The 18996-nt window shown below is 46.0% G+C and overlaps 1 long non-coding RNA gene across 1 annotated transcript in view; it reads right to left on the bottom strand.

Moving 5' to 3' along the window:
- Positions 1-3932: 3932 nt before the first annotated feature.
- LOC134947557 (uncharacterized) overlaps positions 3933-18996 on the bottom strand; it is a 28174-nt gene continuing 13110 nt past the window's right edge. Inside the window, exon 3 of the long non-coding RNA XR_010182619.1 lies at positions 3933-4728. This is a non-coding gene — a long non-coding RNA (uncharacterized LOC134947557). The remainder of the gene's footprint in view (positions 4729-18996) is intronic.

Raw genomic sequence — 18996 nt, 5'->3', positions numbered from 1 at the left:
TTGATGGATTTCTGTAGGAGAAACTACATCATAATGTACATGTAATAATGATGGATATACTTCATGTTTTTGTATAATTGTTTTAATAAATTTTTATGAAAAGAACAGTCCGTTATGTGTTTTAAAAACCTGTATAAATATTGATTGCAAATCCTGTTAAGCAATAGTCTTTGTATAAGGGTATTTGTAAACCCCTCGGGCGCTATTTTTCCTCTATTTCTATACTCTATTTTCTTTGCTCAGTTCCCCCTAACAAGGAACTCAGAAGAACCAGGCAGCCCATCCTAGAGATAGCTATACCTAATCGCCTATTTTGAAACCAATTAGCGTAGGAGGAGAGTGTTTGTGGAGTATATATATATATATATATATATATAATAGGGTTTCATTCCAAGTTGATCGTAGCTGTGCTAAATTTAGCACAGCTACGATCAGTTACTCAGACAGACGGGGGGACGCCCAGCACAGGGCTAGTCCGCCCTGCATGTCTGGCTCGCCCTTCCCCCCGCAGAGGTACAAAAGCATTGCACAGCGGCGATGCTTTTGTACTTCAAGAGTAACTCCCGGCCAGCGCAGCTCCTGAGGTTGGTCGGGAGTTACTCCCTCACAGCCCGGGTCGCAGCAGCTGCGTGTGACGTCACTCAGCCACTGTGGTCCGCCCCCTGCACGGTCTGGCCATGCCTGCGTATATATATATATATATATATATATAGTGTTCACTCTAGGCTGTTTTAGCAGGGCGCCGCACCCTGCCCGATTTTTTAAAATCAAAATCCACCCTGCCCCTTTTGCGGCGCCCTGCTAGAACAGCCGCCAGCTTCCTGCCCTCCCAGCGTGTAAAGATGCATTGCGCATGCGCACGGCATCCATTCACATTATGGGAGAGAGCTGGGGGAAGCCCAGCACTGACGGAGGTGCTGGGCACTCCCCCAACAGTGACGTCGACGGCCACAGACGCCCCCTATAGCAACGTCTGTGGGCCGCACCGCCCACTAAAATGACGTTGGTGTGGCCACGCCCCCCTAATTTACATGCCAATGTGCCCCCGGAGTCCGGCGCTCTGCCCCATACTAATTCTAGAAGGAACACTATGTATATATGTATATATATATATATATATATATATACTCATACCTTCAGCTCCATATATATCTATATACACTGTACCCTCTAGCTCCATGCACACACATTTTTTTGGGGGGGGTCCCACTTTCAGAGGAATTCCAGTTCTGGGCTGACTGGTTTGAGGGGTGTTTAATGTGATGGCAAGGGGACACCACACAGAATGTTCCCCCTGTTGTGGCATCATCCCCCTTGCTAGTTCAGCCTCGTGCTGGTTTTGGTTAAATAAGGGGGAACCCACTTCTTTTTCTTTTAAGTAGGGGAGGGGGGGTGATTGTGCGTGAATCAGGAGTGCCTCACTGGCCACTGATTTCACCGCACGTCACTGGTAGACACCCCCCTACCCCAGACAACAATAATATATTGCCACCCCAGATGGCATTAATACACCTACATTCCACAGTAACTCTCCTAGAGAACATTAATACTGCCCCACACATTATTCCCTCCTAGCAAACATAAATACAACCCCACAGAACAACACCCCATCCTAGAGACATTTCACTACACCCCAACGCCCCCTCCTAGCGACACTTCAGTACACCCCGACAGCCCAATACCCCCTCAGTCTAATAGAGAACATTAATACTCCCCCACACCACTCCCTCCTAGTTAACATTAACACTGACTCCATGGCATGGATACTTGACTTTGAAACTGTGAGCCTGAGGACAGAGGGAGCTGCGTGCACAGCCAGCAGCTCCCTCCAGTCATCCTGTATGCAGGTATGCAGGGAGCTACAGAGCTCTGTTGCTGCTGCTGCCGCTCCGCGAACGCGATCGCGGCTTTTTCTGAGATGGCGACAGTGCACAGCTGCCTGTTTCCATCTCTAATATTAAATATTCGGCCCATAAGGGGGGGGGGGGGGGTCCAGCTACTGCCAGCCAGTACTACGATGTACTTACTGAGGATGGCTGTCTTCTTCCTTCTGTTCCGGCTCCTCGCGTCATTATTACTGCCGGGAGCTAGATGCACAGCTTTCTGGACTTCCTGCAGCGCCCTCCAGTGGCCGGCCCCGGCTGAGGCACTTATACTAGTGCCGCTGCTAATGCTTTTTTTCAATGGGCTTTTACAGCCCGGAGCTTGGCCCCGCCCCCTGCTCACCCACGGCTTCAGCTCCTTCAATATTGTAAGTATGAGGCAGCGCTCTTGCTGCCTCACAAACAAATGTGTCTGTATTTGCAAAGCAAAATTGATTACTATAATACAAACAGATATTCATAACACAGAAAATGTGTTAAAAATATGTTCTTTGTATTATTTTAATCATTAATGACAGGTGAGGCACTGCCTCCCCTGACTGCACGTCCCTGCCTATTTCCAATGTGTGGGGCCTCTTGGAATATCGCCACAGATTACTTTGTGATATCGATACCTTGTTATTGATTATATGTAATGTTTCTCTATTGAAAATCTAATAAACAGAATTTACAAAAAAAAACTGACATCCTGTCTGACACTGCTGTGTTGCAATGTTTCATAGATATGCTATAAACTAGAAACAGGTTACAGAGGACACAAAAATGGTGATCAACAAAGGACAATATAAGAGTTGCCTTTTGTTTAAAAGTACATCCAAACTATTTCAGCGAACCTACCAAACCACTTTTTTTTAACAGTTTATCTTGGCTGATGCTTTGTTTGTGAAGTCTAGGGATTATCCTTGAATGGTTCTGGGAACATAAAGTAGCTTGATCCAGTTCCTCCTGAGATAGGAAGATCTCTATGCAATTTGAATCCATCACCATCTAATCTTTAGTGACTGCGGGATGTAATCAAGCCAGCAGGTCTGTGACAAGCTTTTACCACCTCATAGTGTCCATGCTGTGATGAAGTCAGGTTTTTGGCCCTCATTCCGAGTTGTTCGCTCGCAAGGCGAATGTAGCAGAGTTACACACGCTAAGCCGCCGCCTACTGGGAGTGAATCTTAGCTTCTTAAAATTGCGACCGACGTACGCGCAATATTGCGATTACAAACGAGTTAGCAGTTTCAGAGTAGCTCCAGACTTACTCTGCCTGTGCGATCATTTCAGTGCTTGTCGTTCCTGGTTGACGTCACAAACACACCCAGCGTTCGCCCAGGCACTCCCACCGTTTCCCCGGCCACTCCTGCGTTTTTTCCGGAAACGGTAGCGTTTTCAGCCACACGCCCCTGAAACGCCGTGTATCCGCCCAGTAACACCCATTTCCTGTCAATCACATTACGATCGCCGGAGCGAAGAAAAAGCCGTGAGTAAAAATACTTTCTTCATAGTAAAGTTACTTGGCGCAGTCGCAGTGCGAACATTGCGCATGCGTACTAAGCGGATTTTCACTGCGATGCGATGAAAAATACCGAGCGAACAACTCGGAATGAGGGCCTTTGTTGGGTCAAATGAGCACAAAGTAGAGGGAAGATCTTACTGTACTACTAATTATAATCTGTCACTCAGAGTGCATGTATGACACTATGCTCTGGTCTTAGCTTGAGTGCTAGCTTGCATTGTAGATGTCAGTTTAATAAAGTGGCTATCAAAGTAAATTACTTGTTTTATGCATATTTCACAAATTGATATGACATTAGCTAAAATAGACTGTCTCATATTGTCATTCAACTACGCAAGCTGAGATTTATTTTGACCCTGTGGCTATTTATGTGTGTGTTTATATTTGGCTTATTTTATTACTTTTGTAGTTGGAAAATACTACCATTAACATAAAATAGTAATAGGATTGCAAGATTTTATGAACAGAATTTGTAACTCAAACAATAACAGCAGAAAGCATACGTCATTGTTTTTTACATTCAACGAAACACAAGAGCTGTCAAGTTCTGATTGATTTATTTTATTAAAGACTGTGATTAAACACAGGATCCTTTTCATTGAGGTCAACAGAGCAGGTTAATTTCAAGCAACATCTTCCTCCTGGGAAGAAGGTTTTAGATGCTGCTGTCATCCATCTCTGTACTTGCTGTGTCCTACAATTAACCCCAGTGACAGTGTTGACAAAATACTTGTCTTTTATAGTTAGTTGCCAAAGAGTGTACAAATACAGCCATGCTCCTTCCCTGCGATTCTAACAGTATCATTTAATTTTTGCTATTGTGCATTGTACAAGTTTGTATTTTTGTGTACAATATATTTTGCCAAATAAAGATGTAGGCTATAGTAAAACCTATTTTCTGTAAATATATATTATCACTGCTTTTGAGATAAAAATCTTGTCCTTTTCTTTAAAGCTTCCTTCTATTTTTACCAAACTTGTTATAAGGAGAAAACGTCTTGAAATATCTTGAAGAGAAACGATCATTATCTCACTTGTGACATGTGATTAATTGATGTCTCTGGAACTGCTGCTGAATTTCAAACTTAAAGGTCAAAGAAGGCAACCTAAAGTTATATAAAACTAGCGACATTCAGCTACTAGCATAAAAAAGTAGATTCCATTAGAATGTATTTGAGAAGAAAGTACAATGAGCAATATTCCAGATGTAAGAGGGAAAGTTGTTGTCTAATCCCAGTCACGTGACTGGGTCCTACTACCCTCAGGACTTGCGTGGCTTTGAAGGGGCAATTGGTATTGGAGGCTCTACCCTTGTAGTTATTATTTGTCCATGACCGTCATCTGCAAAGGAGAAGAAAGCAGAAAACTGGTGAGCCAAGTGGGGTATTGATTTTCCTACAACTATAACTGATTCAAGTGCTTGCAATAGCAGGAAACTTTGGGCCTAGAGAATTTAACCCGAAAATATACCAGTAATGGTTATTGTGAGATGGGGCAGGATATAAAAATATATTTGGCTTCATTTAGAATTTGTCAGATTTTTTCCCCCCAGGAATATTCTGTTCATCTTCTGAAAATAATCATAAAAATAGCCTAATATTAAACTCAATTACAATTGTTAAAGTGCTTTGATGTAATCTTCACGTGCATCCCACATGATTGTCTGGAATGGATTGGATAGGGGTATGCTAAAGTGAGGTGTAGATTGCTCTGTATGCAAATCACCACAGGACTCTGGAGTACAGAAAAAGTATGTCTATGATAGCTGCGAGTCATTCTGAACCATGGCTGCAAAAGCACTTCCTTTATTACAAATACTACCGCTATAACAAGGGGACAACAATGATGCAACTTCCACATCAACTTACATTTGCATCCTCCCTTTTCAACTATGAAAACAATAAAATTGTGTGTGGGTGTAAAACAGTGTGATAAGTTTTGGATGTGAGGACAGTGTGCAACAAAAAACAAACATATTAATATAGTAAGGAACATAGACCTAGAAATGTGGATTAGGTCTGGAAGACAATAAAGGGGCTTGTGGTATGTCCAGTTGTTAAATAAGCTCACTGTTGGATCAGGGAATATGACTGTCCTGCACCCCAATAGGTGCTTCTTCATGGGATTCATTGTCCATGATAATGGGTGTTCTGACCCATTCCGCCGACGTAAGGCAAGGCGAAGGTATTGGGAGGTGGTGTCTGTTGCACTCATACAAAACATCAGCTTGCCCCACATAGCTTTTGGGCCTGTTAGAAAATCTTTGCACAGTACCAAATCTGTCAAATCAGACAGGGGTCTGGATGTGAACTGTTGGCCGAGGGGACAACAGTCTTAGGCAATGAGATGTTTTATCATGAGTGGCTTTGAGCTGCAATCTGGAGTTGTGCAGAGCATCTTGCATGTTGCTCTCAACTTGTGGTCTAAGTTTGAACTTGGTGGTGGGAATAATGATGCAGGTGCACCTGGATAGAAGGCATTGAGCAGGAGAGGGATATCTATCTCTTGGAGCAGTGGCGGAACTAGCGAGCGGTGGGCCCAGGTGCGACAAAATGCTTTGGACCCCCCCCCCCATCCCCCCCCACACATATCCCATCCAAGTCCACCCCCACACCCCTGGAGAGGATCTGGTGAGGGGGACCTGCTCAGGGCCAGAGAAATGGATACCTAGCAACAGTGCCGTAACTAGACATTTTAGCACTGTGTGCAAGAAACGGCATCGGAGCCCCACCCCTGCATGCAAAACAGGGGCAGTGCGCGCCGTAGGCGTGCGCAAAAATACATAGTGGCGTGGCTTCGTGGGGAAGGGGTGTGGCCACAAAATAATACCAATTCATAAAACGGTACACAGTAGTCTCCATTATTCAAATTACGCCGCACAGTAGCACCACTACACCAGGTAGAGACCCTTTTACACCTTACAGCGGACAGATTCCTCTTTTTACACATTACAGCAGACAGCGTGCACTTTTTACACATAACGGCAGACAGCGTGCCCTTTTTACACATAACGGCAGACAGCGTGCACTTTTTACACATAACGGCAGACAGCGTGCCCTTTTTACACATAACGGCAGACCGCGTGCCCTTGTTACACATAGCGGCAGACAGCGTACACTTTTTACACATAACGGCAGACAGCATGCCCTTGTTACACATTACGGCAGACAGCATCCCCTTTTTACACATAATGGCAGACAGCGTCCCCTTTTTACACATTACGGCAGACAGCGTGCCCTTGTTACACATTACGGCAGACAGCGTCCTCATTTTTACACATTACGGCAGGCAGATTCCCCATTTTTACACATTGCGGCAGGCAGATTACCCCTTTTTACACATAGCGGCAGGCAGATTACCCCTTTTTACACATAGCGGCAGGCAGTCCCCCATTTTTACACATTGCGGCAGGCTGATTCCCCCTTTTTACACATTACGTCAGGCAGTCCCCCCTTTTTACACATTGCGGCAGGCAGATTCCCCCTTTTTACACATTACGTCAGGCAGTCCCCCCTTTTTACACATTGCGGCAGGCTGATTCCCCTTTTTACACATAGCGGCAGGCAGTCCCCCATTTTTACACATAGCGGCAGGCAGGCCCAAGAAAAAAGAAAGAGAAAGAAAGAAAGAAAAAGAGAAAAAGAATGAAAGAAGAATTATACTTACCCTCTCCGCCGGATCAGGCTCCTCGGTGCAGCCGCGTCAGACGATTCCCGGGCAGTAAAGGAGGTGGAGGATGGAGGTGAAGAAGGGAGCCGCAGCAGCGCTTTGTTACTGGTGGAGGCGCTGCTGCTGCTGCCCCTCTGCTTCCCTATAGGCTGTTCTCGGAAGACAGCCTATAGTGAAGCAAAGGGGCAGCAGCAGCAGCGCCTCCACCAGTAACAAAGCGCTGCTGCGGCTCCCTCCTTCACCTCCCTCCTCCTCCTTCCCCCGTCCGTGCCGTTGCTCCTCTCCTCTCCTCTCCGGGCGGCTGTACGCTGCGAGCAGCGGTTGCCTGCAGCGCACAGCGGCATGTAATGAGTCAGTTTGACTCATTACATGCTTGGGCCCCAGGACAGAGGCGGGCCCCAGTGCAACGCACTGCTTGCACTGCCGGTAGTTCCGCCTCTATCTTGGAGTATTTCTCAAATTGTGTAGCATCACAACATCTCTATAATATTTGTCTAACAGATGCTTTGCAAAACATACTACCCTTTTTGCTAGTCCATTGGACAGTGGAGAGCAAGGACTACTGATGACATGTCAGATGTTCAGTTCACTGGTTAAAGTCTGGAACTCACCACTTATGAATGGCATGCCATTGTCAGTAAGTAGCTTGTATGGCATGTCATGTGCAGAAAAGTATGTTTTAATTTTGTTGATGACTCTTTCACTTGTCAGTTTGGGAAGATAATTTATCTTGAAAATCTGGAATATTAATCTATTGACACAAAATGCTCTTTCCCCCTCCATTCACAGAGATCTGCAGCAATGGTGGATCAAGGAAGTTCAGGAACCTCATGGAGAGTGAGCAATTCCTTAGCATGATTGGCCCGTAAAGCATTAGAGGAGGCACAGGTGGAGTCAGTCCGCTCATATCAGCAGCCATCGAAGGTCAAAATAGGGCTTCCTTAACTCTCTGTATGGCGGCCTCACATCCAGGGTGCCCCTAGATGTGAGGCATCAGGCATGTTTAAACACTGATCTTATAGGAGGATGCCATCTGAGAGAGTTAATTCATCATGGAAGGCAAAGAAAGACTTGAGGTCACAGACCATTCCATGGAGAAAGAAAGACAACCATTGGCAGAGGTCAACCCCTGAGTGTCACATCATAGAGCTACTCTATGTGACTGGAGGAAAGAACCTCAACTCCATGACATCCAGATTTTCATCGGGGACACCTGAGTCTAGGAGGTGAGCACAAGAGAAGCGACATTTCCATGTTTGTACCCCACAATCATATAGTACCTTTGGAGCTTGAGCATGAAACATTGAATTTGTGTTGAGGCAATATGCTAGGGTTTGTGGAGAATGGTAATCAGGAGTTGGCGGTCTGTCTCAACCACCACTGGACACCCATAGATATACTTGTGGAACTTTTGACAAGCAAAGACTAGAGCCAACAGTTTCTTTTCAATCTGAGCGTAATGTGACAAGTCTCAGTAAGTGCCATGGATGCAAAACTGATGGGTTTGCTATGCTGCAGGCAGACAACCCCAAGACTGTACTAGGAGGCACTGGCAGTGAGCACAGGAACATCATCATCAAAATATTGGAGCACTGGGCTGAAAGTAAGCATAGTCTGTAGGTGAGAAATAGCAGCAGCATGGTAGCCCAACCAACACCATTCAATTCTGTTGTGCAAAAACTGGTGGAGCGGGGCTGTGACCTTACTGTAGTATGATAGCAGTTTTGAAAGGTAGTAGGTCATATCCAAAAAGTGCTGAAGACTCAACTTATCTGTCGGCATAGGCATGTGTTGGAAAACCAGTGTCTCGGTAGGATCTGGTTTGATAAGCTCTGAAGTTAGTAGATGGCTAACATACGGGACCTCAGTGATCCTGAGATGTCAGGGATTTTTTGGAGAACCTTGCAGTGGTGCATGTTGTGTGATCCCATATGAGGATATCATCCACAATGATGTCACGATAGTGTCACTCGAAGAGATGCTCCATGCATTGTTAGAATACTTCACTGCCAGTGCATATGCCATAGGGCATGTGGGGGAAGGCATACCTGCCCATATATGTCATGAACATGGTTAGCATTTATGATTCCTTGTCCAATGTGATCTGCAAGAATCCACATTTAGCATCCAGAATGGCAAATAGATTTGTATTTGGCACATCAGCTATTACTTGCTCCACAGTTCTGAGGGGGTGATGTGGTCTCCTCAAAGCTTTGTGCACAGGATTGATGCAGATGCGAACCATAACATCTTTTTTTCCTGCAGCAACCATAGCTGACACCCACAGGAGCAATGATGGCCAATGCTGTCATGTCATGTAACTCAGTTATAATTTTGTCCTTAATGGCGAGAAGAACACATCTGGGAGCACGTACTGAGAGAGAAACAGTCTCATCTAAACCCATGTGATAGGTGACTGGGCGTTTGCATTACAATTGAACCGTCTTTTAACTCTTGAACATACTATTGAATGACCTGCACATTAGCACTTAAAGTTATGAACTCCAGTTTTATGCTGTCCGGCAAACCTACAGTAGGAGCATTACTGTTAACTATATGAAACTGCAGCTGGAAGTGTGTGGATCGCAACGTGGCCAGACCCATGGTATGATCACTGTAAGCAATTCGCTTCACAGTGTGATAGTCATTTGGTGTTCTGTGGTTTGTGAAATGGAGGCATTCATGTGACATGATGTTACACTTGGCACCAGTGTCAATTTCTATTTTGATAGCATTATTTGTCTCCTTATCTATTATGGTGTTAAATACTGTATTTCACCCTTTTCAGCCCTGATGTCAATGCTATTGCAGTGGAGACCGGTGTCTGGGGTGTTTTCTGATGGAGCATCTAAATTGTGAACTTGGGTGGTCATTCCGAGTTGGGCGCTAGCTGCATGTGTTCGCTGTGCTGCGATGAGGCAAAAAAAAAAAAGGCACTTCTGTGCATGCGTATGCGGTGCAATGCGCACGCGCGACGTACTTTTACAACGGCCGATGCAGTTTCACACAGGGTCTAGCGAAGTTTTTCAGTCGCACTGCTGACCGCAGAGTGATTGGCATGAAGTGGGCGTTTCTGGGTGTCAACTGACCGTTTTCCGGGAGTGTTCGAAAAAACGTAGGCGTGCCAGGTAAAACGCAGGCATGGCTGGCCGAACACAGGGCGTGTTTGTGACGTCAAAACAGTAACTGAACAGTCTGAAGTGATTGCAAGCGCTGAGTAGGTATTGAGCTACTCTAAAACTGCACAAAAAAATAATTGCCGCCTCTCTGCGATCCTTTCGTTCGCACTTCTGCTAAGCTAAAATACACTCCCAGTGGGAGGCGGCATAGCGTTTGCACGGCTGCTAAAAACTGCTAACGAGCGAACAACTCGGAATGACCACCTTGGTGCAGTGGTCTTCTGGATGTGCAGTGTAAGGTTGACCCTCATCAGCTTTAAGCTTGGACCTGCACCAGTGCAAAATGATTTTATTAGCCACAAGCTATCAGACTAACAGAAGTCAGCCAATATATCTGAAATTCAGGCTGGCCCTGAAATCAGATAACTTTGAGCTGGAATCAGAACTGCCTGGTTCAGCTCTGTACCTGGTTAGCTGAAATCCAGATTTGCTTGGAATTAACTTGAATCTGGTTGGGACCGAGAAGACATGCATGCGGCTTGGGACCAGAATTGCCAGAATCCGTGCTGAAACTAGAATAACTTGAAACAAGGCTGGAACCAGAATAACTTGAATCCTTGCTGGAATCGGAATAACTCGAATCCAGGCTGGAACTAAAAAAAACTTGAATCTGGACTGGAACTGGAATTGGTAGAATTCAGCAAACAGAGAGGGGGGTGTCCTCCCACCCTGTCCTCCCACCCTCCCCCGGTATCCACCAAGCACACTGACTAATACCACAACAATATCTGAACCTTTATGGTAATAGAATTTCAGAGATATTTGTTACATTTATTTGCAAATACATGCTTAGCTGCTGAGCTGCGTCAATGCTTTTTTGATATCAGCAGTCCTAATAATACCTAATAGCAGTGCCCACATAGGGCCATGTGTCTACAGTAAGGCCTCATGATAAAGGCTCATTCCCCCCCTGGTATCCACCCTGTTAATCAACTCCTAACTGCCATTTTACAGGCTGTGTTTGAAAATGACAGGAGCTGGTTAGCTGGTACTTTGGGGGTAATTCAGACCTGATCGCTCGCTAGCATTTTTTGCAGTGCTGCGATCAGATCTAAACTGCGCATGCGTCACACAGGTACAAAGCGGATCACCGTTCAGCGGTGGTTTTGTGCGAAGAATCAGGCAATCGCAAGGAGATTGACAGGAAAAAGCCATTTCTGGGTGGCAACTGACCGTTTTCTGGGAGTGGTTGGAAAAACGCGGGCGTGTCCAAGCGTTTGCGGAAGGGTGCCTGACGTCAATTCCGGTCCCGGACAGGCTGAAGTGATCGCAGCAGCTGAGTAAGTCCTGGGCTACTCAGAGACTGTACAAAATCTGTTTGTACAGCTCTGCTACACACGCACACTTGTAAAGCGAAAATACACTCCCCTATGGGCGGTGACTATCTGTTAGCAGCAGTGCAAAAAAACCCTAGCGAGCGATCAGGTCTGAATTAGGCCCCTTATCTCCATCCACTTTATCTCCATCCAAGGCTTAGGAAATACTAGACCACATAGAGTAGTTTGTTGCACATTCTGCCAGAGGTTGCATACTGTACATTAGATGATTAGACTGCCTTTTAAAATCCATTGCACTTTTACTGGGCTGCTCATGCAGTGTATAGAAGTGTCCAGTGTTAATTCCTTCTCACGTAATAAAAGTGCACACGTAACATCATAATAAATTCCACATAGAATGTTGTCCCTGGTAAGCTCATTTGCTAATGCACCATAATCATGTTTCTTTGCTGGTAGTTTCAATCTGGCAGCATATGACTGGATACTCTCAGAGGTGCTCTACACAGCAGTGTTAAAAGCATATTTATACATTATAACATTTTTCACAGGTAAGTACAGTACTGTGCAAAAGTTTTAGGCAGGTTTGGAAAAAATGCTGCAAAATAAGCATGCTTTCAAAAATAGAAGTGTTAATAGTTTTTCTTTATCAATTAACAAAATGTAAAGTGAATGAACAGAGGAGAAATCTAAATCAAATCAATATTTGACCAACCTTTGCCTTCAAGACAGCATCAATTATTTTAAGTACACTTGCACACAGTTTTTGAAGGAACTCTGTTCCAAACATCTTGGAAAAATAACCATAGATTTTCTGTGAATGTAGGCTTGCTCAAATACTTCTGTCTCTTCATGTAATCCCAGAAAGACTAGATGATGTTGAGATCAGGGCTCTGTGGTGGCCATATCATCACTTCCAGGACTACTTGTTCTTTTTTATGCTGAAGATAGTTCTTAATGACATTGGCTGTATGTTTGGGGTTGTTGTCCTACTGCAGAACAAACTTGGAGCCAATCAAATGCCTCCTTGATGGTACTGCATGATGCATAAGTACCGCCCTGTATTTATTAGCATTGTGGACACCAATCCTGACAAAATCCCCAACTTCATTTGCTGAAATGCAGTCCCAAACTTGCAAGAAACCTCCACTATGCTTCAATGTTGCCTGCAGACACTCATTATTGTACAGCTCTCCCTAGATAAATGTGTCTGCTTTGCCAACAGCTTCAGCTATGTTGAGCCAAGGTACTGTATATACCTGTATATTTTTTTGTTTGAGAGTCCTGCACCAAAGTATATGTGCCATTCCTTCCTGAATGCGTCTGCAATGGCATCATCGAAAACTGGAGCATCTATTCTTCGAAGACCTTGTGCCATACAGCCAGATTTCAGATACCATGTAAAGGCAGAGGTCTGTGTGCAAAACACCACAGGACTCTGGAGAGCTGCTGAAGTGTGTCTTTACTACCTGCAAGTCATACTGAATAATGACTGCAGCAGCACTTCCTGTCTAACAAAAACTTCCTGTGTAGCACTCACTTCCTGTATGACAAGTGGATACCAATGATGCAATCCACTTAAAGCATACATCTGTTATGAGCCACGGCTGTGGCTCATTTCCATTTTGCATTTTGGTTATGTATTTTATGTTATACTTCTGTTTATGTTCCCCGTGGGTGTCATGGGGTGCTTGGATCTCACCCTTAAGGAGAGGATACTGTTATGAACCACAGGTAGTGGTTCATTCCTATTTTATGTTTATAAGTTGTCTTGCAGGCCAGGATTTCCCGTTGCTCTGTTTAAGAAAACTCTTGTTTGCTGCCGGTGGTGAGTCTGTGTAATTGCAGCTTGTTCCCATGTGTTCAGCCTCACCTGGCTGCTAATTGCATCTTGTCAGTTTGGAGTCATGCAACAGGGCAGCTGCATGACATAATTAATTAGGCCTCTCTGTTATATGCTGGCTGAGTGCAATTCACAAACGCTGGTGATATTTCTAGGTTTCCAGTCTGCTTGAGTTCTGAGCTTGTTCCTGCCAGTTCCTGAGCTCCTGTCTAGCAGTGTCTGTCTAGCTGCTTCCTGTGTCGATTCCTGTGTCAGTCCCTGTGTCGATTCCTGTGTCTGATCCCGTGTCCTGCCGTGAAGCGTTCCTGTCCAGAAGTCCTGTGGCTTTGCCTATGCCTGGTCGAGTTTCTGGCTTCTTGGTGTCCACCGGTCTGTCGTTTGGGATTCTGCCTGTCCTCCAGTTCTGAGAGTCTGTGTCGGCAGCGTTGGGGGTTCCTGTCCGTTTGCCAGTATTTGTACCGGTTCCGTGAGTAGCGGCTCTGCCGCGTCCGTCGGCCTAGGCCGCTGTATTCCTTGGTTATATCTGTCACTGGTGTTTTGCAGAGGGTTCTGCTTATGCTGTCACCGCCATTACACAAAAGTATTGTGTCGGCGTGTGGACAGCATTTCCTTTGTTGTTCTTTTCCTTTGGTGGCAAGCCGCACATACATTTCGTTTTAGGCTAGTCAGTAGCCCCTGGCTTTGGTTGTTTCAGTTAGAGGGCCCCTTGTTATTACCCTGTCTCAGTTCACTCTTTGTCTCTCCTTAAGACCTGAGGGGGCATCGGAGTTGGGCAGACTTAATCCGCCCTTCAAACGCGGCTGCCATGGGCCCAAGAAACCATAGTCTCGCAAGAGTGAATTGACAGCACGGGTAAAACAACGGAGGTAGGGTGCCAGGGGCTATTCCCATTCCGTTTCCCTTTCCCAGCATTACGTTCCAGTATTCAGGTCCTACCGTATAAGATCACCCCTGACCTGAGTATCAGAATCATAACATTATCACCAGCCATACCACAAAAAAGAAATAAAACTTTTTTCTTTTTTGGCCCAGTCCAGTGTCTAGTCTAGGATCCAGTCCTGTCTAGAATTCAGTGTGCAGAATCCAGTCCGGTGTTTAGAATCCTGTCCGGTGTTTAGAATCCAGTCCGGTGTTTAGAATCCAGTCTAGTGTTTAGAATCCAGTCCGGTGTTTATAATCCAGTCCGGTGTTTAGAATCCAGTCTTGTTTTGTCTAGTTTAAAAATTCAGTCTTGCCTTGTCTAGTCTTGCCTTGTCTAGTCTTGCCTTGTCTAGTCTTGCCTTGTCTTGTCTTGTCTAGTTTTAAATCCTCCTATGTCTACTATGCAAGCCCTGCAGGCATCTCTCTCAGCCCTGAACTCTGCTTTCAGTGCTTTGAAACCTGAGCGACTAGAAGTTTTGCAGCAATCCTTAAAGCAACTGCAAAACCTTTTGACTAAAATCTTGCTCATCTTGCCAGAAGTCGTTGAGAGTACATCTATCTCTAAAGAGACTCTTGTTCACAGTATGGTGACAAGAGAATCCTCTGGTTTAATTGAAGAGAAAAGGTTTAAAAGTTTTCTGCGGCCCAGGCTCTCAGAAGAGGAGCGTCTGCGTCGCAGAAACTTAAACTTATGCCTATATTGTGGGGGTTTAGGCCACTATCTGCAGACCTGTGAGTTGCGCAAGCCAAAGTGTGGTGACAAGTCTTGCCCTCTGGCCAAGTTGAGTCAGGATACAAGACCTACTCCTGTCTCTACTGTGGCAGAGGTACTTGTCACACAACCCACACTAAAAAGCTCTCTGTCCTATAATTGGGGTCCTTGGGCAAGGGAGCCCCATTATAGATTCAGGAATCAAAAGAGAATGTTTCTCTCTTCTCTTGAGGTTCCTGTTGAAGGAGAGTTGCAAGCCCCTGGAGTGGTGCCCGATGCCCAGGTTCCTGGAGTGGTGCCCGATGCCCAGGTTCCTGGAGTGGTGCCCGATGCCCAGAGTCCTGGAGTGGTGCCCATTGCCCAGGGTCCTGGAGTGGTGCCCGTTGCCCAGGGTCCTGGAGTGGTGCCCGTTGCCCAGGGTCCTGGAGTGGTGCCCGTTGCCCAGGGTCCTGGAGTGGTGCCCGTTGTCCAGGGTCCTGGAGCGGTACCCAATGCCCAGAGTGCTGAAGCGGTACCCGATGCCCAGAGTGCTGGAGTGGTACCCGATGCCCAGAGTGCTGGAGCGGTACCCGATGCCCAGAGTGCTGGAACGGTACCCGATGCCCAGAGCGCTGGAGCGGTACCCGATGCTCTAGCTTATAGAGGGACATCAAATATTATAGCTCAGGTTTCCACACCAGAAGGGGTCTCAGAATCTGTTACCCCAGGTAGGGACTTAAAAAGCGCAACCCCAGAAAGGGTATCTAAAACCATAGTTCTAGAAGGGAACTCGAGAAGCAAAACCCCAGAAGGGATCTTTGAAGTAATATCCCCAAGTGGGGTCTCGAGAGACGCAGCCTCAAAGAAGGGTCTAGAGGTCGCTTCCCCAGGAAAGAACTTAAGAGGCATAGCATTTGTGGAGGTTCTGAAGGTTATAGCTTCAGCAAAAGTCCCAGAAGTCATAGTCCCGGGAGAAGTTTCGATAATTATCGACTCAGAGAGGGAGGCCAATGGCTCAGTCCCAGTGAGGGAAGCCGATGGCTCGGTCCCAGTGAGGGAGGCCGATGGCTCGGTCCCAGTGAGGGAGGCCGATGGCTCGGTCCCAGTGGGGGAGGCTGACGGCTCGGTCCCAGTAAAAGAATCCGAGGTGCTGACCCCAGCGGGGTTCCCGGAGGCCACTGTCCCAGCGGGGTTCCCGGAGGCCACTGTCCCAACGGGGTTCCCGGAGTCTACTGCCCCAGCGGGGTTCCCGGAGGCCACTGCCCCAGCGGGGTTCCCGAAAGTCACTGCCCCGGGTGGGGTTCAGAAAGTCATTGCCCCGGGTGGGTTCAGAAAGTCACTGCCCGGCTGGGGTTCAGAAAGTCACTGCCCCGGGTGGGGTTCAGAAAGTCACTGCCCCGAGTGGGGTTCAGAAAGTCACTGCCCCGGGTGGGGTTCAGAAAGTCACTGCCCCGGGAGGGGTTCAGAAAGTCACTGCCCCAGGTGGGGTTCAGAAAGTCTCAGCCTCGAGTAAGGTCAATAGTGACCAGGTCCTAGCAAAGCACTCTGGTCAGTCAGAGGGGAATGAAGAAGATCCTGACTCTGTTGATATCTCAACATCTATAATCTTTGATGGGGACTTAGTCCAATTTCTGGCGCTTTACAAACACTATTACATCATTATGTTGTCTAGACCATTTCTGGGCATCACTTCAGAGAACCTTGTGCTCTATCTGATTTATTCTTTTAGAGGAGAGCCATTTGAGTGGGCGACCAGCCTAATGAAAGCTGAAGATCCCATTCTTCAGGATCCCCCAGCATTCAGTGATGCAGTTATTAAAAGATATGGTTCCAAAGAAATTGGTTCAGTTTGCTCTAGGTCACTCATCTTATCTGCTGAGAGTTCACCGTATACTGTAGACTCGCTACAAGAGTCTCAGCCTGTTGTTTTTTAACTGCAGGATGTGCTTTTCTGTCTTCTTCTAATAGTTGTACTTTGCCTGAAAGTTCAGCTCCCAAGGGTAAGAGACCTATCTCTGATTTGAATGCAGCCTTGCTGGGTGGTACCATCAGTTCAGACAATGTTTGGGGAATTACCTTGGTCAGACCTAAAGAGCTTTGTAAAAAGAAGAAGAAGAAGAAGAAAAAGAAATAATTTTTGACTCTTGCCTTGATATATAAAAAAAAAAGATTTTTTTTTCCTTGTCTTGTGTCCAGTGGCCACCGTCAAGGGGAGGGCACTGTTACAAGCTGTTGTTACAGCTTGTTTCTGTTTTCTTGTCTGTTAGACCAGTGTGTCAGGTTTTTTTTTTGTATTCCTTGTGTTGGATAGTCTGAATTTTGGGGTCCTTTGACCCCTCCTCAAGAGGAGGGGGGGGGTAATGTTATGAGCCACGGCTGTGGCTCATTTCCATTTTGCATTTTGGTTATGTATTTTATGTTATACTTCTGTTTATGTTCCCCGTGGGTGTCATGGGGTGCTCGGATCTCACCCTTAAGGAGAGGATACTGTTATGAACCACAGGTAGTGGTTCATTCCTATTTTATGTTTATAAGTTGTCTTGCAGGCCAGGATTTCCCATTGCTCTGTTTAAGAATACTCTTGTTTGCTGCCCGTGGTGAGTCTGTGTAATTGCAGGTTGTTCCCATGTGTTCAGCCTCACCTGGCTGCTAATTGCATCTTGTCAGTTTGGAGTCATGCAACAGGGCTGCTGCATGACATAATTAATTAGGCCTCTCTGTTATATGCTGGCTGAGTGCAATTCACAGACGCTGGTGATATTTCTAGGTTTCCAGTCTGCTTGAGTTCTGAGCTTGTTCCTGCCAGTTCCTGAGCTCCTGTCTAGCAGTGTCTGTCTAGCTGCTTCCTGTGTCGATTCCTGTGTCAGTCCCTGTGTCGATTCCTGTGTCTGATCCCGTGTCCTGCCGTGAAGCGTTCCTGTCCAGAAGTCCTGTGGCTTTGCCTATGCCTGGTCGAGTTTCTGGCTTCTTGGTGTCCACCGGTCTGTCGTTTGGGATTCTGCCTGTCCTCCAGTTCTGAGAGTCTGTGTCGGCAGCGTTGGGGGTTCCTGTCCGTTTGCCAGTATTTGTACCGGTTCCGTGAGTAGCGGCTCTGCCGCGTCCGTCGGCCTAGGCCGCTGTATTCCTTGGTTATATCTGTCACTGGTGTTTTGCAGAGGGTTCTGCTTATGCTGTCACCGCCGATACACAAAAGTATTGTGTCGGCGTGTGGACAGCATTTCCTTTGTTGTTCTTTTCCTTTGGCGGCAAGCCGCACATACATTTCGTTTTAGGCTAGTCAGTAGCCCCTGGCTTTGGTTGTTTCAGTTAGAGGGCCCCTTGTAATTACCCTGTCTCAGTTCACTCTTTGTCTCTCCTTAAGACCTGAGGGGGCATCGGAGTTGGGCAGACTTAATCCGCCCTTCAAACGCGGCTGCCATGGGCCCAAGAAACCATAGTCTCGCAAGAGTGAATTGACAGCACGGGTAAAACAACGGAGGTAGGGTGCCAGGGGCTATTCCCATTCCGTTTCCCTTTCCCAGCATTACGTTCCGGTATTCAGGTCCTACCGTATAAGATCACCCCTCACCTAAGTATCAGAATCATAACAACATCTACATGTCCCTTTTTATCCTGCCATCCACACATTTCTCCATATCACTGTACAGTTCCTAATAACACCCACTATCATGTTACAGGTCTGCAAGTTGAAGAAAAAAGAAAATAATAAAGCATACTGTATTCTGCAGTCCAAGGAACCAGCATGTGGAGTGTGTGTGAGACTAGAATACTGGAAATATTTTTATGATGGAGGGCTAAAATAGGAATTTGAATATTTTGTTTTTTACAACTATATTTTTTTTTTTAGATCTATTCTCTGGCGTAGACCCCTGAAAAGCCTTTCTATAGTCATTAGAATTCAAAATAATTGGTAATTTTACAGCATGATTCAGACATTACCTTCCGACATAGAAAAACATAGAATCAGATGATACCTTTTGTTTCTTTATGTTTTTGATATTTTTTTATTTTGTTTTGTTTGGGGGATGTTTC

This window comes from Pseudophryne corroboree, chromosome 8, assembly GCF_028390025.1.
Source record: "Pseudophryne corroboree isolate aPseCor3 chromosome 8, aPseCor3.hap2, whole genome shotgun sequence".
NCBI classification, from domain to species: domain Eukaryota; kingdom Metazoa; phylum Chordata; class Amphibia; order Anura; family Myobatrachidae; genus Pseudophryne; species Pseudophryne corroboree.
The sequence above is the reverse complement of the archived record's forward strand: the minus strand, read 5'-3'. Positions and strand labels throughout refer to the sequence as shown.